Source organism: Neofelis nebulosa, chromosome 1 (genome assembly GCF_028018385.1).
Source record: "Neofelis nebulosa isolate mNeoNeb1 chromosome 1, mNeoNeb1.pri, whole genome shotgun sequence".
NCBI classification, from domain to species: domain Eukaryota; kingdom Metazoa; phylum Chordata; class Mammalia; order Carnivora; family Felidae; genus Neofelis; species Neofelis nebulosa.
Window position 1 is genome coordinate 122,567,249 of NC_080782.1, and position 18,879 is coordinate 122,586,127.

An 18,879-nucleotide genomic window follows, 5' to 3' on the forward strand; every position below is an offset into this window, starting at 1 on the left:
AAAGGACGCAGATTGAGGACAGACATCTACTCTGTGCTTTTCAAAGTGGCCCCTCCCCCAACCAATCCGCTGGCCCAACCCGCTCCAGGCAATCCCAGCCCCGCCGCGAGCTAAGGTGCGGGCTAGGGATTGGGGGGCGAGGGGGCGCTGGGGAAGGTCACGCTGTGCTGCCTTCTTCCACGGGGCATGTATCCTTTTCCATTCCCCTTTCATTTGGCAACAAGTATGAATTACAGATCTGAATGGAAGAAGGGGTGAGAGATATCTGTCTGTCGCTGCGTCCCACACTCAGGAACCAGGGTTGGAGGTCGATTTAGGGGACCTGAAAAAGTCTCACCCCAGTCTCCGACTGCGCTCCCCTCCCCCCGCTTCCGGGCCCGAGCGGCCCCGGCCTCCTCCGTCCGGCTCCCGGGTAAACACTGGCTCCGGAGAGGTCGAAGAACAGAGACCGGATCAGCCGGTTTCCCGGCCCCGCCTCCCGGGGTGCCTCTCTCTTCTTCCCCCTCCCCCCTCACCCCCGCCCGCCTGCGCTTCCGCTCCGCCTGCGAGCCCCATCCTCCCGCCCGCGCAGAATGGGCCTGGCTCCTCGACCCCGGGGTCGGTTCAGCGGCTGGGAGGCTGGGATTAGCCGAGCGCAGGGACTAATCCTGGATGAGCCTCCGTGTAAACCCGGATCGACTGCGGGTACAGCGGAGGTCGCAGGCGCCCCTTCATCCGTTCCCATACGCAGGCTTCGCAGGGCCTGGCGCCCACCCCAGGTCCCCTTACTACATTCAGTGACCAGTGGCTGGATCTTCTGTGAGGGACGGGACGGGCTGGAGTGGGGGGATGAAGAAGACACCATCAAGATCAGGCTTGGACCAGGGGCTCCAGAGCCTGGGGTGGGAGGAGGCCTGGAAGGGCTGAGGCCCCTTTGGCAGCCTCCGAATTCACAAGGGATCAGGTCAGCTCTCCAGCTCAGTGAGCAACCCGCAGGCCCCCCACCAACCCTCCAGTTACAGAATCACAAACCCTCCCTCTCCCTGGCCAGAGTGACCAGCCCTAACCTTGAGGCTTCACTTGATCAAAGGAAGCAGTGAATCAACAGGAGGACCTCACAACATCCCCACCCCTGACTCAGCCCCACGTTGAGGGTAAGGAGCTCCTGTTAAGGTCTAACCCTGGAAAAGATGTCAGGGGTCAAGAGACATGGATATTAGAATCCTGCTGCTGATTGTTCACTTATTCTGTAAACATTTCCTGAGACTGTCCCTTGTGCCAGCCCAGCATAGGGTACTGGGACACCCCAAGAATGACACACAGTCTCTATGGGAAAGGCAAACAGGTAAATAATAACCACAGCATGTGTTCAGCCCTGCCCTGAGCTGTAAATTTAGGCTGGAATGCTAAAGGAGGTGTCTCCTCCAGTAGAGTCCAGAAGGCTTCCTGGAAGGGGTGGTGTCCCAGCTGGACAGATCTGGCTGAGGGAGTTGTGTGTGAAAGGACCTGGGGTAGGAGGAGGGGAAGGTAACTGAGGAGGGCAGGTAAAGTTGAAAAGGAAGGGGGATGGTGGTGGTGCAGAATTAGAAGGCCCTGCTGGTCAACTTAAGGAGGGAGGGAAAGAGGAGCCATTGAGAGATCCTAGAAAAAAAGGTCAGATTCACATTCTTTTGTTCTGTTTGTTTGTTTGTTTGTTTATTTTTGAGAGAGAGCAGGGCAAGGGCAGAGAGAGGGAGACACACAATCCAAAATAGACTCCAGGCTCTGAGGTGTCAGCACAAAGTCTGTCTGGGGCTCGAACCCACGAACCATGAGATCATGACCTGAGCCGAAGTCAGACGCTTAACCAACTGAGTCACCCGGGTGCCCCAAATTCACATTCTTTACAGGTTTTAACTGTCCTTCTCGCTTTTCTGCACAGGTTTCTGTGGGGATGCCTGGGATGGGAGTAGAGACACCCACAGACAAACAGGAACAGGAGCCAGGTGCACTGAAGGTTAGGAAAGATGGTCCCTACCTCCTTCCCTCACATCTGGAATCAGAGACTTACATTAGAAATCTGGCTGTACTGCTTCCTAGTGGTATGACCTTGGGCAGGTGACTGAGCCTTCATTTCTTCATCTGTAAAATGGGAATAATAATGCTCACCATCACCGAGGATTCTTGTGGCACTTCAGTGAAAGAATTTGTCCATTCTTTTACTGAACACATATTTAGCACCTACTATGTGGTAGGCCCGGTGCCAGGTGCTGGCATTACAGCACTGAATTAGACAGGCATGATCCCTACTGTCTCTTGGAACTTCCATTCCAGTAGAGAAGACAGACAATAAACAAACAAACAAATGAGATAATTACAGATTGTGTTAAAGTGCCGTGAAGGAAACAAACAGTAGGACATGAAGGAGGATAACTGGAGGTGGGGGAAAGGAAGGGGCTGCCTTACTCACTGTGGCCTGAGTAGCTTATCTGAGGAAACCTGGAGATGTAGAGCTCAGAACACAGCATTCCAGGCGAAGGAAAGGGCAGCTGCCAAGGCCCTGGGGTGGGAGACAATAAAGGGGTTAGCCTGATGCCTCTAAGATGCTAAGCTTCCTGAGGGCAGGAAACTAGGTCTCTTACCTCTCCCAACCGGCTGGACAAATACAGGGTAAGATGCATAGAAATGGAGGGGATTTTCCAGCTTGCTGGGCCAACTTCCTCCCCACCCGCAGCCCCTGGAGTGGTGTTGGGGGGTTGCTGGCCTCATCAGTAGGTCCATCTGCACAGCTTAATCTGTACTCCAGCTGTTCTGTACAGGCAAGTCCTCTGCCCACTCCTGCTCCTTTCCCAGGGTTCCCAATCCTCTCCTCAGACAGGAGGGGCAGGTTGGGGCCCCTCCAGAATCTGCTGGTCCAGAGTCTGGACTGAACAGAATTTAGTATCTGCCCTGCAGGGGCTGCGGGGGAGGATGTGTCCCTGATGAATATCACCAAGTGTTTTAGGATCATTGGGGCCTTTTGGGAGTCTCCGCCTTGGTCTGGGTCTCCCTTCAGGGAAAGAAACCGCGAAGAAAGATTTCTTGCACATGAGTACGTTTCACACGCAGCAACCGGCACCCCCACCCCGCCCCGTGCTGCAGAGCACACACAGCTCCTCTCACACACTCACCATCCAGCTGCACACTGGGTCTCCATGGCAACCAGTAGGCCTGGTCCACGGATGTTAGAAATAAGTGCCAGAGGAAGAGAAGAGAGAGAGGGAGAGACAGAGGAGAAGCATCAGAAATAAAGAGACTCAGAAAGACAGCCTCCCAAGGAGGACCCCACTCTTTCCTTGCACCCCCCCCACCCCCCCCCACCCCCCCCGCCAAAGACTCTTGAATGGACTCAAGGCCTGAGGATGGAGGGGCTCAAGACGGGGACTAAGCAGTGGGCTGGGGGCTGTCTGGAAACAGGTAATGGGGCACAGTGGGCAGTGAGGGAGGAGGAGTATCAGGGAAACTTGAATGACAGTCTGGAGTCCTGGGCTAAGAATACTTGGTCCAGGTAAAAGACAGATGAGGGGGTTGGGTGGGGGTGGGACACTTGGTGGGGGGTTCCCTTCCCTTCTTCCAGGCCTAATTGGCTGCTCAGGCTGAAACCTCCTCTTAGTCACTTAGTCTAATTAGAATTGTTCCTGAGAAGATGGTGGGGGAGGGGAAGGAGAAGCTCCGGTGTGAAGGTGGAAGGGTGGGTGGAGACAGAGCTGGGGGTGGGGAGTAGGAGTTCCTTCTATCACCTTCCATCAATTCCATCACCGGCCAGTGGATGGGCTGAGCTCTAACTGTCCAGGTTGTGGGTCACTGTACATCCTGGCCTTCTGTCACCAGTGCTCCCTCAAACACCCCTGCTTTCTGCTTGGCCCCTGTGTCTCTCTCTGTCTCTGGCTCTACCTCTTACTCTCTCTGGCTCTCCCTTGTTATCTCCTCACCTTCCTCTTCACCTTTCCTCAGGGTCTCCCAATCTCTGGCCAGCAATATTTGAATAATAAACAGGTGAAGTATTTAGGAGTTCTGGCTGGGGCTGAAGCAGGAGCAGGGAGAGCAGGGAGAGGGGATTATACTGGAAGCAGCCTCATCTTCTGGGAGTAAGAGGGAAGGGGACAGACACTGCCTGGCATGACTCCCCTGACCCCCTCCCCCTTCCCAACCCCAACTAAGGAGAGACCTCGCTGGAGTCTGTGGAGCTTGGCTTCTGGAGCTGGACTGTCTGGACTGCCTTGAACAAGTCACTTAACCTCTCTGAGCATCAGTTTCTTAGCTATGAAATGGGGATAATAAATCCTAAATTTTTTGTGTGGATTTAAGGTGATGGTGCATGTAACCAGCTCCAATAAATTGTAAGCGCTCAATAAATGCAACTTTTCTCATCACTCCCAGACTCCTTTCCTTTCCCTACTGGAACCAGGACATCTGCATCTTCCAAACTCTCCTTATTCTGCTTCCTCAGTCTTTCAGGCTGAAAATGACCTCTTAGCTCTTAGACTCACCCTCCTTGCCTATGCAGTGCTGGGAGGGCTATGTGAGAAGTTAGGCATGGATCCTGCCCCCTTGCCACAGGGTTAGGACAGACCCTCCTCCAGTTTGGGATCTGATCTTCCCTTTTCTGCAGTACTCCAAGGGAGGAAAGGGGACAGCCATAAATGATGTAGGGGAAGTGTACTTGCTGAGGGGGACAATAAGGGATGAGCAATGTCCAGAAACCTAAATATTTCATGGGGCTGCAGCACTGGGAAGGGCAAAGTCCCCGAGCTGTGTTTGTGAATATGCTTGCAATTCCATGTGGCTTGGAGCTCTTCCACATGCCCAGTGCCCTCTGCACGTGCTCCAACCCTCAAAGTGCTGCGCCTACAGAAAATTGCCCCGATGAACCCTTTCCTGGCCATGATCCCTCCAAAACCCCTCATCACATGCATATTTTATTTCTTACAGCTGTAGTAGTTTGTTCAGGTTTGAAGCTGTATTTTGACATGGGCACGCTTTTCTTGCTCATTCAATTTCCCCTTTCGATCCCCCAAGGACAGATGCTCTTGCCCCTCACCTCCTCGGCCTTATCAGGAGAGCCCAGTAGCTGGAAAGAGCCGGTGGGGTGGGAGCAGGGGCGGGGCTGGGGTGGGGATGGCGGGGGGGGGGGGGGGGGGGGAGGTCTGAGGAGGTTGACTGAAGAGGAAGGTATCCATTACAGCAGGTGGGAGTGGGTGGATAGCAACAAGGTCTTCTGGCCTCAGAGTGCACGGCTTACAGATGAGCTGGGAGGACCGCCTTTGCCAAACCTCTGCCTCCAGGTGGCCCCTGTTCCCCACTCTCTGTGACCCTTCTGACTCCATAACTAAGTAGGGGATTAGAAGGTGCCCTTGTGGTCTCTGTCATAGCTCCCCTTTGTCCTTTTCCTTGACCTTATCCCAGTCTATCGTCATTTCATTTATTTGTTTATGTGTTCAATTTCTGTCTCTTCCCACTAGAATAAAAGCTTGCAGGGGGCAAGAATCTTGTTTAACTTCTTTATCACCACTCAAAATGTTTACTGAATGAAGGAATGAATAAATGAAGAGGAAATCTATTTGGGGATTCTGTAGGAACAGCAAGAAAAGGGAGCAAGAGAGAGGGCTGGTGGGCCACAGCTGAGTAGGGATAAAGGCCAGAAGGATTGAGCACAGAGCAGGAGGGAGGTGTGGAAGGTGGGAGGAGGAGGTGGCCTGGGGATGAGAGGTGGACTGGGGAAGTGGGTGTGAGGAGAGAGCAGCGGTGGAGGTGGAGGAGCTAGAGCCTGGGGGCAAGAGATCTAGGGGAAGGCATCCAGGCTCCCAGAGGGGCTAGGGGCAGGGGCTTTGGGCAGGAGGAAGTTAAGCTTGGATAGGGGCCAAGGATAGGGTCTGCTCTCACCAAGGCTAGGCTTGGAATTTGGGTCTGGGGCTACAGTGGGTGGAGTGTAGGAAGGGCTGAGCCATGGCAGTTTCCCAGGGCCTTCAGGTGCCATCAGTGTGTCTCAGACACTGACCCACCCTCACTCCCAAATCTGGCCCAGATGCCCAGCCTCAGTTATCCTTCCCTTACCCTTCCAGGCCCATAAACAGGAAATGGCCCAGCAGGGGCTGGCCAGTGCTTCCCTCAGAGCAAAAGCCTGAGATACTCCTGAGTAGGGGCGGTGCATGCAAACAGAAGAGAGGTCTTAACCCCTTGATTACCTATGGTATACCCAGAGAGGCCCCTTCAGAAGCCTCCATCCTGCCGAACCAAAGGTGACAGCAATATTCACTTGTTAGCTCTAAGCCCCACAGGAAGCTGGGGATGAAGAACGAATTCTTTCACGGGACTCTGCCTTGTCCCTTAGCCCACTCTCCAGCCTAGAAGGCAGGCAAGGGACAGTGGTGATAGCCTGGGTGAGGATGGAGAGACTCCCATCAGAGAGCTAGTGTCTCCACCACCCCCCCCCCCCCGCCCCGACCGAATTGGCCAGAATGGCTATGTGTCATGGGGGAGCGGAGGAGATCATAGGTGCACACCTGCAGTGGTTGTCATGGCAACCTGACTTGGATCCCAAGAGGGTGGACTCCCCCAAAGCCCTGTGCAGCCTGGAACACAAGAGCAGAGACACATGGGGGGTTGGGGTGGGGGCACGGAGGTCCACGTGCACGTGTGTACACACACACACACACACACACACACACACACACACACACACACATTTTGGGCTTTGCAGAACTCTACTTCTTAGAGAACCCTGTCAGGTTCCTCCCTCTTCTCTCTACTTCCCTGGGTGAGGCTGAAACCAGGGATGGCGCCATAAGAGGATGTGCTGGGGCCAGGGAGAGGGAGGCACCCTACAAGGGGTGTGTGTGCTTCCCAGGTGTGTTGGTGTAGGATCCTGCATGCAGTGTGCCTGGGGGTGGGGGTGGGGGGGCTGTCCCAGTTGTGTGGAGGACTTGTGTATACTCAACTGACCCATCCCCAGTCCCAAAGCCAGACCACACAGAAGAGGGATTTGGGAGGGAGAGGATTAACAAAGACAACAATAATCACAGTTAACCTTAATTGAGAGCTTATTAAATTCCAGCTATGTGACTGTGGTGAGCATTTTATAGGCAGTGTCTCATGTGATCCTCACAGCAACTGTACAAGGTAGGAATTATTAGCCCCATTTACAGATAGGAAAACTGAGATTCTAAGAGGTTAAGTAAATTGCGCCTGGTCCAGGAGCTGGAAGAGAGACAGGGAGAGACTCTGCAGGAGACTGCAGGAGGAACAGAGGATCAGGGTAGCAGCCACTGAGGCCACAAGTCCCATCCCTGGGCTCCACAGGACACTCATGCTCACGTGCTCCCATGCTCCTGGGCAAGGCTGCTCGGTGCTATGCCAAGAGGCAGGACCTGGCAACCTCGGGTTGTGGTGTCCGCCTGGCCTGGGTTGGGGCAGCTGAGGGCACCTGTGAGGGTGTGGGGACACCGAGCAGCGGGCATCGTGATTGGCACGAGCCAGGGGAGCGGCTGGCAGCCTTGCTCCTGGTAAACACGAGGAGAGGTTACTTCACAAGGAAACAGTAATTAACTTTAATTAGCACCTTGCATCTCGGAATATTATTAACATCTCAATTTCTCTAATCAAGGCAGCAGGAGAGGGGCGGCATCTGCCTTGCCGACTCCTTCCTGGCCGTGCTCCCTGGCTTGGCGTGGTTCCTGCCCGGCCCCCACCCGCTGGATGGCACCCAGGAGCACCTCCTCAGGGGCAGGTTGCCAAGGGGAGCCAGGGAGTGAGGGGACGGGGACTGGCAGGGCCAAGAGAACAGGTCCAAGCCAGGGACATGTGAACCAGTGCCAGCGACAGGGCAGGAGGACAGGGGGTCTCCTTACCTTTCCAAGAAGACTATGGACACCAAAGGCAGGGCTAGGCTTGTGTCCCCTGACCCAGAGAACAGACATGGTTGCCTTGCTATTTCCCTCTTCCTTCCTTCTCCCTGCTTCTCCTCTCTTTCCCTCCCTCATTGAGCTAGCCTGCCCTCCCTCTGCCTCATGTCTTCTCTACCTTCTCTCTGTAACTCCCCCTCTCCTTCTCCTTCTTATAGAAGGGTGGTGGTCAGGGGCAGTGTGCTGGCTTCCACCACTGGGACACAGAAATGGGCACAGGATAAATCCTGTCCCCAGGGAGTTTAGAATCCCATGGAGGAGATAAGTCTTGGGAATAAAGAACTCTAATTGGGCTCTGTACTGATAGGCATCATAATAGAGGAGAGATAAAAGGCTGTGGGGGCTCCAGGAAGGAGGCAGAAATGGGAGAGGCAGGGACTCTAATTGTGGGTCACCAAGACAAACACCATCTGGGGGACCAGGAAAGCAGAAGATCTTGAGGCAGCAAGGGCACTTGGTGCTGACCAGCCCTTTTCGGCCCTCTTCAGGAGGCCATCATGGAGGGAAGGCCCTGAGGGCACAGGAGGTGATTCTCTGTTCATTACAGCCACCCTCAGTGGCTGTTAACCCTGCCTCGTGTCTGATATTAATAACTGACTATCCTCCTTGGTCTAATTACAGTGGCCTGCTGCTTGCACAGTTTGGGATTTATTTGGCAGTGTCCTCGTGGCCGTCCATCCAATTTGTATTTACTGAGCACCTATTATGTCTTGAGGGCAGGGTCTGCCCTCGAGTAGACTCCAAGTGCTGAAGTTCCTCTCTACAGGGACTGGAGGGGTCATGGTGGAGGTGCCTACAGGCCTGGACATGTCAGCACAACGACAGCAGTGTCTGCCGGACTTCCCCACAGGGAAGAGGCTGGTTCCGCATTGGCTTCGTCAGCACCCCTGGCTGCTGCAGCAGCTGCTTACAGTGTCATCCTTGTACATCCCCTCCCATCTCTGTTTTTAGACCATCCAGAGGACAGCATCAGAAGACTACAGTTCAACTGTAAATCTTGTCCAACATTAACTCAGAGGGCAGGTTAAATGTTCAGTGGAGACTCCAATCTCAAACCCACCTAGCTGGGGAGGGCACACACCATTTGATTTTACTATCTACCTTGGTTCAGAAAACTGATCACACGTCACATTGCCAGGTGCAAGGTGGGACCAGTTTTGTTCGACCACCCTCATGTGGGGCCACGGAGCGGGGATGGGCACTGGCTTGGCCTTGGCTATCACTCTGTTTGCCGGAGTGGATCATCTTCATTGAGGCCTATGGGATCTCATTTAATTTTTGCAAGAACCTGGAGAAGCAGGAATGTCGATGCCCATTTTATAGCCTGGGAAACCAGACAAAGAGGTGAATCTACGCAGCTGGTAAGAAAGTGAAAGCAGAGCAGGACAAGAACCCGCTGTGGCCAACTCAGGATCACTTTCTTATTTGCGTCTTTCTGTTTTATTTGTGAGCCTACCCTCTGTCAGAAGCCGGGGTGCTGGGTTGGTGGGAGGGCCAAGTGCGGCCCCTGCCCTCAAGGACAATAAGAGAATGGCCACTTGTCTCTTAGCAAACCCTAGCTCTCCCCCTCCCTCCTCCAAACTCCTCCTCACCACCCCCCCTCCTCCCAGCTCCCCAGGGCCCTAAACTGGGCCTCAGTAATTGTAGAGTAGCCCGCACAGGGCGGGGAAGAATCTGACGTTTCCAAAGGCCTTTTTGATGTTGATGATTATGGCGATGATGATGCTGTCCGTCTCCTACCAAGACTGGGGCCTTTCTTTGTTTCTCTCACCATCGGGGTCTTTCTCTCTCCCTTTCTCTCTCTCTCTCTCTCTCTGCCCTGAGGACTGGGGTTGTCAGAGGACCAAGAGTTGCTCCTCCTTCGGGGCTGGAAGGGTACAAACTGGGCAGAAGTGAAACGAGGGGAATCAACCCACCCTTCACCTTCCCCAAACTGGGCCCAGGGGTGTGCTGATGTGTCATTAGCATAACATTTGCATAAGGAACAATTGAGGAGATTGGAGTCTCGCCTCAGAGGAAACACCTGCAAGCTACAGTGAATGAAAGCTTCTCCCGCCTCCACCCTTAGATGCCTCCCACCCCACCCCAGGATGGGGGACGTGGCTGGAGCCCACTCATGTGCCTCGCAGTGAGGATGACGGCGATCGCAGTTATCATTCACGGGGTGCCTACTCAGTGCCAGGCACCGAGGTGGATGTTCTGTTTCTCTTCATCTTCGCAACCACCCTCGGTGGTACATTTTATTATTTTATAATACAGCTTACAAAGGAGGAAGCTGGGGCTCAGCCACCTCGAAGTCAAACAGATTATGTTAGCAGCGACAGAGCTGGGCTTTGGAATAGGGTGGTATGATTCAGTGCCCGTGCCCTCAACCACTCAACCACTCACAGCAGATTGGGGTGCTCAGGGCTCACTTCAGGCACCCAAATCCAGTCTCCATGGACTCAGGGGATCCTGGGAGGCTTAGAACAAGGGCTCCAAGACAGGCCGCTACCCAAAGGCACACATGCTTGCATACACACATGCACAGCGCTCTGCCCTGCCCCCACCTGTGTTTCTGGAGGCAGAGGAGCTGGGCTGACTTGGCCCATAACCAGGTTAGCTAAGATCCAATTAACTAGTTAGCGCAGGCAGAGCTGGGGGCAGGCAGGGCGCGCAGGAGAGCGGGACGGATGGGTTGGGTAATGTGCAGAGACAGCCAGAGACAGCGGCTCCGCTCTAACCTGATAAGCAGCTCCCAACATCACTGCCGCCCAGCCTGGCAGGCGGAGCGGCCTCAATCCTGGGTTGCTGGGGAGGGTGCTGGGACGGTCTCCGACCCCCATTCCTCCCTTCCACACATACACTGCCCTCATCTTCTGGCCTCTCCTCAGCAACACTCACTCCTGCTCTGCCCCCTCTAAGGACTGTGAGGAAGGCAGCTTCTTCTGCTAGATGTTTTCATCCACTATCTGCAGTCATGAACAGAAGGTAAGGGTGAAAGATCCACTTCCTCCAGGTGGGAGGCTGGGGGTGAGGAAGCTGGAAGAATTAATGGACAGGGGAGGTGAAAATAATAGCAGCCACTATTTGTGGAGATTGCCACGTGCCAGAGATTCTGCAAACCATGTATATGTACTCTCTCATTGACACTCACAACAACCCTCTGCTGTAGGCACGATCATAATCCCCATTTTGCAGATGGGAAAAGTGAGACCTGGAGAGGTTAGACACCTACCTGACTATCAAGATCCTTCAAGCTTAAAACCACCATCCCTTTGAACCATCCCTCTGAACCAGGTCTAGGATTAACAACAATATTACCGATAACAGTGTGCTTCTTGCTTTTGTATAATCACTTTAGAGTTTACAAAAGCTCTTTGGATTTAATCCTGACAAGTCTGTAAAGTAAGTGTTTTACTTCTAGCCCCTATTTTCCAGATAAATACACTTGAGGCTTGGAAGGGCTTGTGCCCCCAAGCCTCACAGCTGGTGAGTAACAGTCAGAATTTGAACCCAGGCCAGGTCTTGCTGACTCTTAGTCTAATGCTCTTGAGGAGACAGTGGAAAAAGTCTGTAAGTCAAGGGTGGGTCATTCATCTATTTACTTGTTTATCACGGCTAGTTGGAGGAGTATGTGCAAGGCACCACGCTGGGCATGCTTACTCAGGGCTGAAGAAAGCAAATGGCTTCCTGTCTTCATGGAACAGGTGGAGAGGAAGGCCCTGAACTTCCGTGTCTGGGAACTTAGGGCTGCCTTGGTCTTGGAACTCCAGGGAATGAAAGACCATTCTGCTCTAATTTCCTCATGTTTTTCAGAGGCTGCATCTGAACCCCAGAGGGTTAAGTGACTACCCAAGGTTATACAGAAACAGGCAGGCACACCAGGTCTCCTGGCTTGACCTGAAGTTTCCTCTCAGCCCAGGGCCTCCCCTTCATTGTAGGATGGAGATTTACTAACCCTGTAAGCTTTGGGTTCACCCACTGGGGAAGGAGCAGATGCTGTGCCAACCATCCCTGGGGTTGGCACCCCCATTTCCCTCTGTGCTCTGGGAGAAGAGAATCTCCTGAATCCTGGCCGCTTCAGGCCATCTGGGGCTGTGGGGTCAGGACCCAGGGATGAGTGTATTGAGCAGGACAGCAAAAGGAAGCTTGCACCTGTGTGGGCCACCCATGTGAGATGATGTGTGCACCTCTGTGTTGCTCTCTGCTTTCCCTGATACCAGCACCAGAAGGGTTAAGCTGTCCCCGGCCAGTCCCCAGCCTGGGGGGCCTGAGGAGTAGGAGTAGTCAGTGCAGGAAGCTGCTCTCCCAGTCCCCAAGGCCCAGGGAGGGGGAAGGGAGACTTTCTCAGTCTCTTTCCCAGGCTTCTCAGCCTCCCTGGGGATCCAGCTACATGCCTAAGAGGTGACCCTTGACCCATCCCCCTCCACAAGCCTCCCCTCCCCTCTCCCCGCCACCCAGCCCAGCCAGAAAAGACTCTGATCATCACTCCAGGGCACTAGTAGAGTGGGATCTCCCTACTTCCTCACCTCATTTTCCCCACCATCTCACTTATTCCCCTTAGTGCCTAACTTCACTTCTGTCCCACAGTCACTATATTCAGACCCCTGAACTTCTTCCCCCACCCTGGCGCTGGGCCCCCAGGCCCCTCTTCCCAGCCCCCGCATTTGTAATCTTCTAAAAATAAAAGCTTGGGATTCAAGTAGGCAACTCCGGAAATATACAGTCCAGCCCAGGCATCCGCAGGGGTGGAGAAAGGACCCACATATGGAGAAATACCCAGACGCAGCAATGCCCCCACCCCCTGCCTCTCAGGTAAACACAGGAACTCAGTCTGTTCCTAAAGAGAAAGAAGGCAAGAGGAGGAGGATGGGCCCCAAAAGAGAGGGTGTGGGGCCCCCTCATGGGCTCCTCTGTCTGAAATCGTAAGTGATGGCTCCCCTCCTGCTTTCTCACTGCTTGGAGAACTAGCGGGCTGTCTCTTGCCATGGCCAGCTCTGACATCCTGTCAGGACTGAAACCCAGGGAAATTCCAGCAGGTTTGGGCCTAGTCCCTGCTCAGTTTCCCAGGAGTAGGCAGACAGCCACCGTGGGCAGCACTGGTCAGAGACATGTATTCTTTATCCCTCTGCCTCCCCGTGGACCCTGGCCAGGACAAAGGCTGAAGGGGTCAAGGAGGGGCATCATCTGAGATCTCTTTGTTTCCCAGCTGTATGATCAGGTGGCCCGGGGAGAAAGGGTTTTGCAGTGTCCTGCAGGGATACTTCAGCTCCTCTATGACTGGTCCTGGCCACTTCCTCAGAGTGGCAGAAGGACGAGGACCAAATCACATTGGATTTGATAAGATCCACTCCCACACTGGGCCTTATGAACTTCCTGGGCTGGAATGTGTGTAACTGCTCAGCAACACATCTTGGGACCTCATGAACAATGGTCATAACTAGAAGAATAATAGTAATATTTTTCAAGCACTTGCTCTGTGCCAGACCTGGGCCAAATACTACATATGCATCATTCTCACTTAATCCTGTCAGGAGCCCATTTTTATTACCCTTAACTTATAGGCAAGGAAACTGAGGCACAGGTTGCTCATAGAGCCGGCGCTAGCCTTAGGTCACACTAGTAAATGGCAAAGCTGGGACCCGAACCCATGGCTGTGTGACTCCCTAGCTTTTCCTCTTTGGCTCTGTGTCGTGGCCTGAGGGCACAGTGCCCTGCTGATGGGGCATCTTCAAAATAACTGTGGTGTCAAGGCTCAAGTGGGCACCACTCACGTCCTGCGGGTAGAAGCCTGCCAGGAGGCTGGGCTTTCTTCCCACCTGGCCTGGGCCTCCTTTCTGCATGTTGGCAGACACATGCACAGAACACACGGGGTTCAACGGGCCCTGGCTCATTCCATTCGTACCACCTCAGTTCAAGCCTCAGCAAAATGGCAGAGGTCAGCCTGGGGGGATCTGGGGAGCTGCCCCATCAGCCTCATCCTGGGATCCCGGTCCCCAGCACCCCCACCGCTGGCCCACAGCCTGGCTGCCCCTTGCTAACCCCAGCCAGGCAGACTCCTGCGGCAACCTCACAGGCAGCAGCACAAACTCTGTTTGCCTTCCCATTTCCTTTCGCGAAGGAGGGGCTGCTGAGCAGGCTGGCAGCCTGGACGGGGAAGCCCACAGCACGACTGTGAAGGAGACAAAGGCTAACTTGAGAAGCAGTCCCTCTTGCCAGCATCTTGGAGCCCCTTCCCAGGCCTGGTCACCCAACCCTAGCGCTATTCTCCACACCTGGCTTTTGCGTGGTAGGCAACAACCAGCCCTTCCTCTCAGGCCCGAGGGGAGCTGTCCAGCTCGTCCTACACCATTTGTAATCCCCACCCAAGAGCAGGCATTTTGAATTGCAACCTTTTCGGTTTAGACAAGATATATCTGTCATAGGGGAATTAGATGGTGTGCCCAGGAGAATCACACCAGTAAAGTTGGTAACACAGGTAAACAGGCCAGCACCTGGTATATATAAAGTGAGTGGATTAGGCGGTCACTCCTGGGACCCCTTAGATGGGTCATCACCCACCATAATAATGCTGGCTAGCATCACCAACTTACCAGCTACTGTTTATTATCAGTCACAAGCCTGACACTGTGGTGAGTACTTCACACACATTCTTTTTTTTTAAATTTATTTCTTTATTTAAGTAATCTCTACAGACTCGAACTCATGACCCTGAGATCAAGAGTTGCTCACTCTGACTGAGCCAGCTGGCCAATCCCAACACACATTCTTATTTAACATTTACGATAACCCTATGAGTTAGATGTTGCTTATCTTTATTTTAACGATGAGAAATCTGAGGTCATAATCTCACAGTTAGTAAGTAAATGAAATGGGATTTGAACCCAGGCCCGCAGATACGTGGTTTTCTCGTGGTCACTCTTCTCCCAGCTGGTTGGCCCTTGTGCGTGTTCATATGCTCCTCAGATAAAGTGAGCAGGACTTCCTGAAATTCTGAAACTGCTCTAAGCAGTTCTGATGGAAGAGACATGTCCTGACACTTCAGTGAGGCTTTGCTTTTAGCCTCTAATTGGCTGCTGGCCAGCACTCACCTTCTTGTACCAAACTCTTCTGATCAATAACTACTGGATGCTTTTATATGCAGGAAGCTCCCACCAAAAGTCCCTATCATTATCACAACTCTTTTTTTTTAAGTTTATTTATTTATTTTGAGAGAAAGAAAGACAGAGCATGTGGAGGAGGGGCAGAGAAAGAGAGAGAGAGAGAGAGAGAGAGAGAGAAGGGGAGAGACAGAATCCCAAGCAAGCTTTGCCTGCCCTGTCAGCACAGAGCCCAATGCGGGGCTCAAACTTACAAACCATGAGATCATGACCTGAGCCGAAGACCCACGCTTAACCAACTGAGCAACCCAGTCGCCCCTATCACAATTCTTAATAGCACCTTCGAATCAAAGAATCCTTTTGCCCACTTAATGTTTGTCAACAAATTTACATGCCCCCTTTGACCTTCTCTTTTAGATCCTACCTGGTCCTCCCTCCCACTGTGACCTTGGGGGTCCAGGATAAATTCCATTCAAACTGCCCCTCCGGATTTCTACCAGTATGGTCTTAATACATAAATTTAACTCTAGCCCCTCTGTCTGCCCACCCTTTATCTCTTTCTTAATATCTCTCTGGTCACATCACTCCTGCTCCTCCTCTGACTATCTCTGGTGTCTCTGTCACTGCCTCCCTCCCCAGAGCCAATGCCACGGAACCACCCAACATATGTAAGTGTGACTGCCTGGAAAATGTAACTTTCAAGAAGCTTGCAGTTGAGTGACAGTAAACAGAACCTTGGAGACCCAGACATCATCTAGGGTTTACATGGACTCAGCAGCAGGAGCTTAGAAATAAGGCAAGAAGAGAGAGGGAGAGGAATGGGGATGATCAAAAGAATGAGCTGGAGGGAGAAATGGGAAGTGAGGGGAGTGATATTGATTCAACCAGGCCAAAAGCATCCTTGACTGTCAATGTTGGAAGGGCCCTTAGAGATCAACCAGCCCAGAGTGGCACAGAAGTTTCAAGTCACGAGTTAATGCTGAATGATGAGTAGCAGCTGCCTGGAGTGTGTCCTGAGAACAGAGTGCTACTATTGATTAGCAATGTCTGCCATGGGCACTGGATTAGAAATGGTGGCATGTGTGCCAGAATTTACTTCCCTGATCTAGTTTCAACCTCTTCATTGTGGAGCAACTGAGGAGCCCAGAGGGCAAGAGACTTGTCCAAGGTTTCCACAGTGAACTGGAGGCAGATCTCACTCAGGGCCCTTGCTGTCTCCAAAACCCCAGTCAAAGGTGCACAGCTAGACAAAGACAGAGGACGCAGGGAAAGTGGGTCTTCTGCATAGGATAACAAGTAAAGGAGCAACTAATCTGAAGCTGTGGAGAAGACTGTGGATATCACAGATGAGACACTGGGTGCTTGCTCAGTTCTTACCGGGTGGTCAGTTGAGTGGATGTGCCCAGGAGCCTGGTTGTGCCTCCCCTGAGCTCTGGCTTCTCCACCAATGCCCTCCCAGGGAGGACAAGGAGGCTCCCTGGAGCAGAGGTCTTGGCTGTCTCTCTAGTCCTAGAGAAGCCAGTCAGAAAGAGGCAAGAGGAGGGGAAAAGGGTTTGGGACAGGGATAGCACACATCGGGGCAAAGGCACTGGCTGTGCAGCCATGGAGAGGGCCCCAAAGGTGGTGGCAATTAAGAGGTGTCAGACAGGAGACAAACACAGAGGTACCTGTGTGCAGGTTCCGTGTGTGGGCCAGAGAAGAAAGAACCTCCAGGTGACAAGAGCTGCAGAATAGGGATAATGATACCCTGACAAAGCAGTGGGGGCTTGGAGCCCAGCCCATCCAGGGTGCTGGCACATCTAAGCTGTGACATACCACTCATAGGCTGGGGGATGTGGGAGGGAGGAGGAGGGGGGGCCGAGGCGCCCAGCACTGGCACAGCTTTGTAAGTTTGCTCTTGGGCTTCTGCCTCTCTTCCCTTCTCTTCCTTTCCATCCTATCTCTTCCTTTCTCTTACCTCCCTCCCTGCCTGGCTCTATACCACAGAGTCTCCAATGGGAGCAGAAACAGGGGAAAGGAGTGGTAAGAATGGCAATGACATTGAAAGATGTGGGAGCTGCTCTAACTCAGGTCGCCTGCCCAAGGCTGTGAGAGGAAGCCAGGCTGTGAGACGTCCAAGAGCAGAGAATCCATCTGGATGCCACACCCAGTTTTTCAAGAGAGACAACTAAGAACTGGTGAAGTGAAGCCTTCCTCCAAGTCAGCACCATGTTGGTTTGCCATCCCACTTTCCCATCTTCCTTCTGCTGCTAAGCACACCCATATTTTCCCTAGGCAACCATCCCTTCCTCATCTCTGTCCATGTGGTTTAGGAAGGGCTGACTTTATCCCCGACTAGCCGAGATCTCAGGGTGCAGCTCAGGACTGGAGCTGGCCCATCTGTGCCTTTCATCCCTGGGCCACATGATTCAATAAAAGGCGATCCAGTATGATCAGCACTAAACCATTGGAAAAGGTGTGCTTTCTATGGGGTTTGCCACCCTGGTAGGTTTAAGCCTGATGCTATTTAAAACACTTGGGGAAGAGCTACCAGAAAGTAAATCTAACACAAAGGAGAGTAGACCTGAGAATTGGAGAGAGACAGATGCCAAATGATCAAGTGCCTGGATCCAGCTATGCCTGAAGTCTACAGCTGGGCTTTTCAGTTATGTGCATAAAAAAGCTTAAGCCAGTTTGAGTTGGATTTTTATCCAAGAGACTCTAAGTCAGCTTAGACAAACAAAGGAGAGAGGGGGAGAGACAAGTACCTGCAGGAATGAGGACAGAGTCTGTTGGGAAAGCAGGGGTGTATGTGTGGAGGGTGGGGAGTGCATGAGGATCACTGAAACTACATTCAACAGTGAGGCAGGATACCAGAATTTATTGGAAAGAACACACAGCCAAAGTTGATTCTCCAGGTGGGCCAATCTGAGGTGGGGTGGAAACTTTTGTACTGGTACACAAGCTATCGTATCTGTCTGTGTAATGACAGAAGTCCATCTGACCCCCAGTGTGTATGCACTGGTGTGGATCTGCACGGCGTGGGGAGTAAGTCATGGTCGGTTGGAGTTTATCTTGATGGTCAGCACCCAGGTGCAACGGATGTCCCTGCTAACAGCTCTTATGATGTAAACTTCATTCCAAGACAGATATTTAAAGACAAATTAAAACATTCAACCAATCCCTGCTGATCACATGCACTCAGCATCTTCCCAACCCCTTCCTTATCAGATGTCCCCAGATTTCACCTCATTTACAGAACATTAAACTTAGTGATGAACAAGAGAGAAGAGGAACAAAGTCACAAGCTTGGCTCGTACATGGGGCAGGATATGGAGTTGCACAACTCCAGCACATCACCAGATGACTCCAACTTTCCCCCCTTACCCTGGAGTGGCAAGATGTATGGAAAACCTATTGATTATAACCTAAGGAGAGGATCTCCTGGAGCCTTGTCTGCACTGCTAGTAGGAGATGCCAGGTGGGGATGGGGATGGCAGGAGGAAGTCATGCCCAGCAAAGATAAGAAACTCTCTTCCCTTGTCACAGGCACACGGATGTCTGTGCTTGGAACCCTCTGGGGTCAAAGGATGGACATAGCCTTAAAAAAGACAGAGAGGGTGGAGGGTTGATTCCTGGTGCCTGGGAGTTATTTAACTCTCTCTTCGTTTTTAATGTTTATTTATTTTGAGAGAGAGACAGAGAGAGACAGAGAGAGAGAAACCCAAGCAGCCTCTGCACTGTCAGCACAGAGCCTGATGCAGGACTTGATCCCACGAGCTGTGAGATCAAGACCTGAGTGAAAACCAAGAGTCAGATGTTTAACCAACTGAGCCACCCAGGCACCCCAGAAGTTATTCAACTCTTTATACTTCCCCACCATTTCCCACTTCCCCTTACTGGGAAACAATTGATGCCTT

At 52.6% G+C, this 18,879-nt stretch overlaps 2 long non-coding RNA genes across 2 annotated transcripts; one reads left to right on the plus strand and one right to left on the minus strand.

Annotated features, from left to right (window-relative positions):
* Positions 1-1,529: 1,529 nt before the first annotated feature.
* Positions 1,530-6,571, minus strand: LOC131513973 (uncharacterized). Its single transcript, XR_009262881.1, has 4 exons — positions 6,501-6,571; positions 3,129-3,168; positions 2,429-2,518; positions 1,530-2,280 (listed from the first exon to the last, which is right to left on the minus strand). It is a non-coding gene; the product is annotated as an uncharacterized LOC131513973 (long non-coding RNA).
* On the plus strand, positions 3,309-4,370 carry LOC131513977 (uncharacterized). The gene is made up of 2 exons (XR_009262882.1): positions 3,309-3,414; positions 4,159-4,370. It is a non-coding gene; the product is annotated as an uncharacterized LOC131513977 (long non-coding RNA).
* Positions 6,572-18,879: the final 12,308 nt, after the last annotated feature.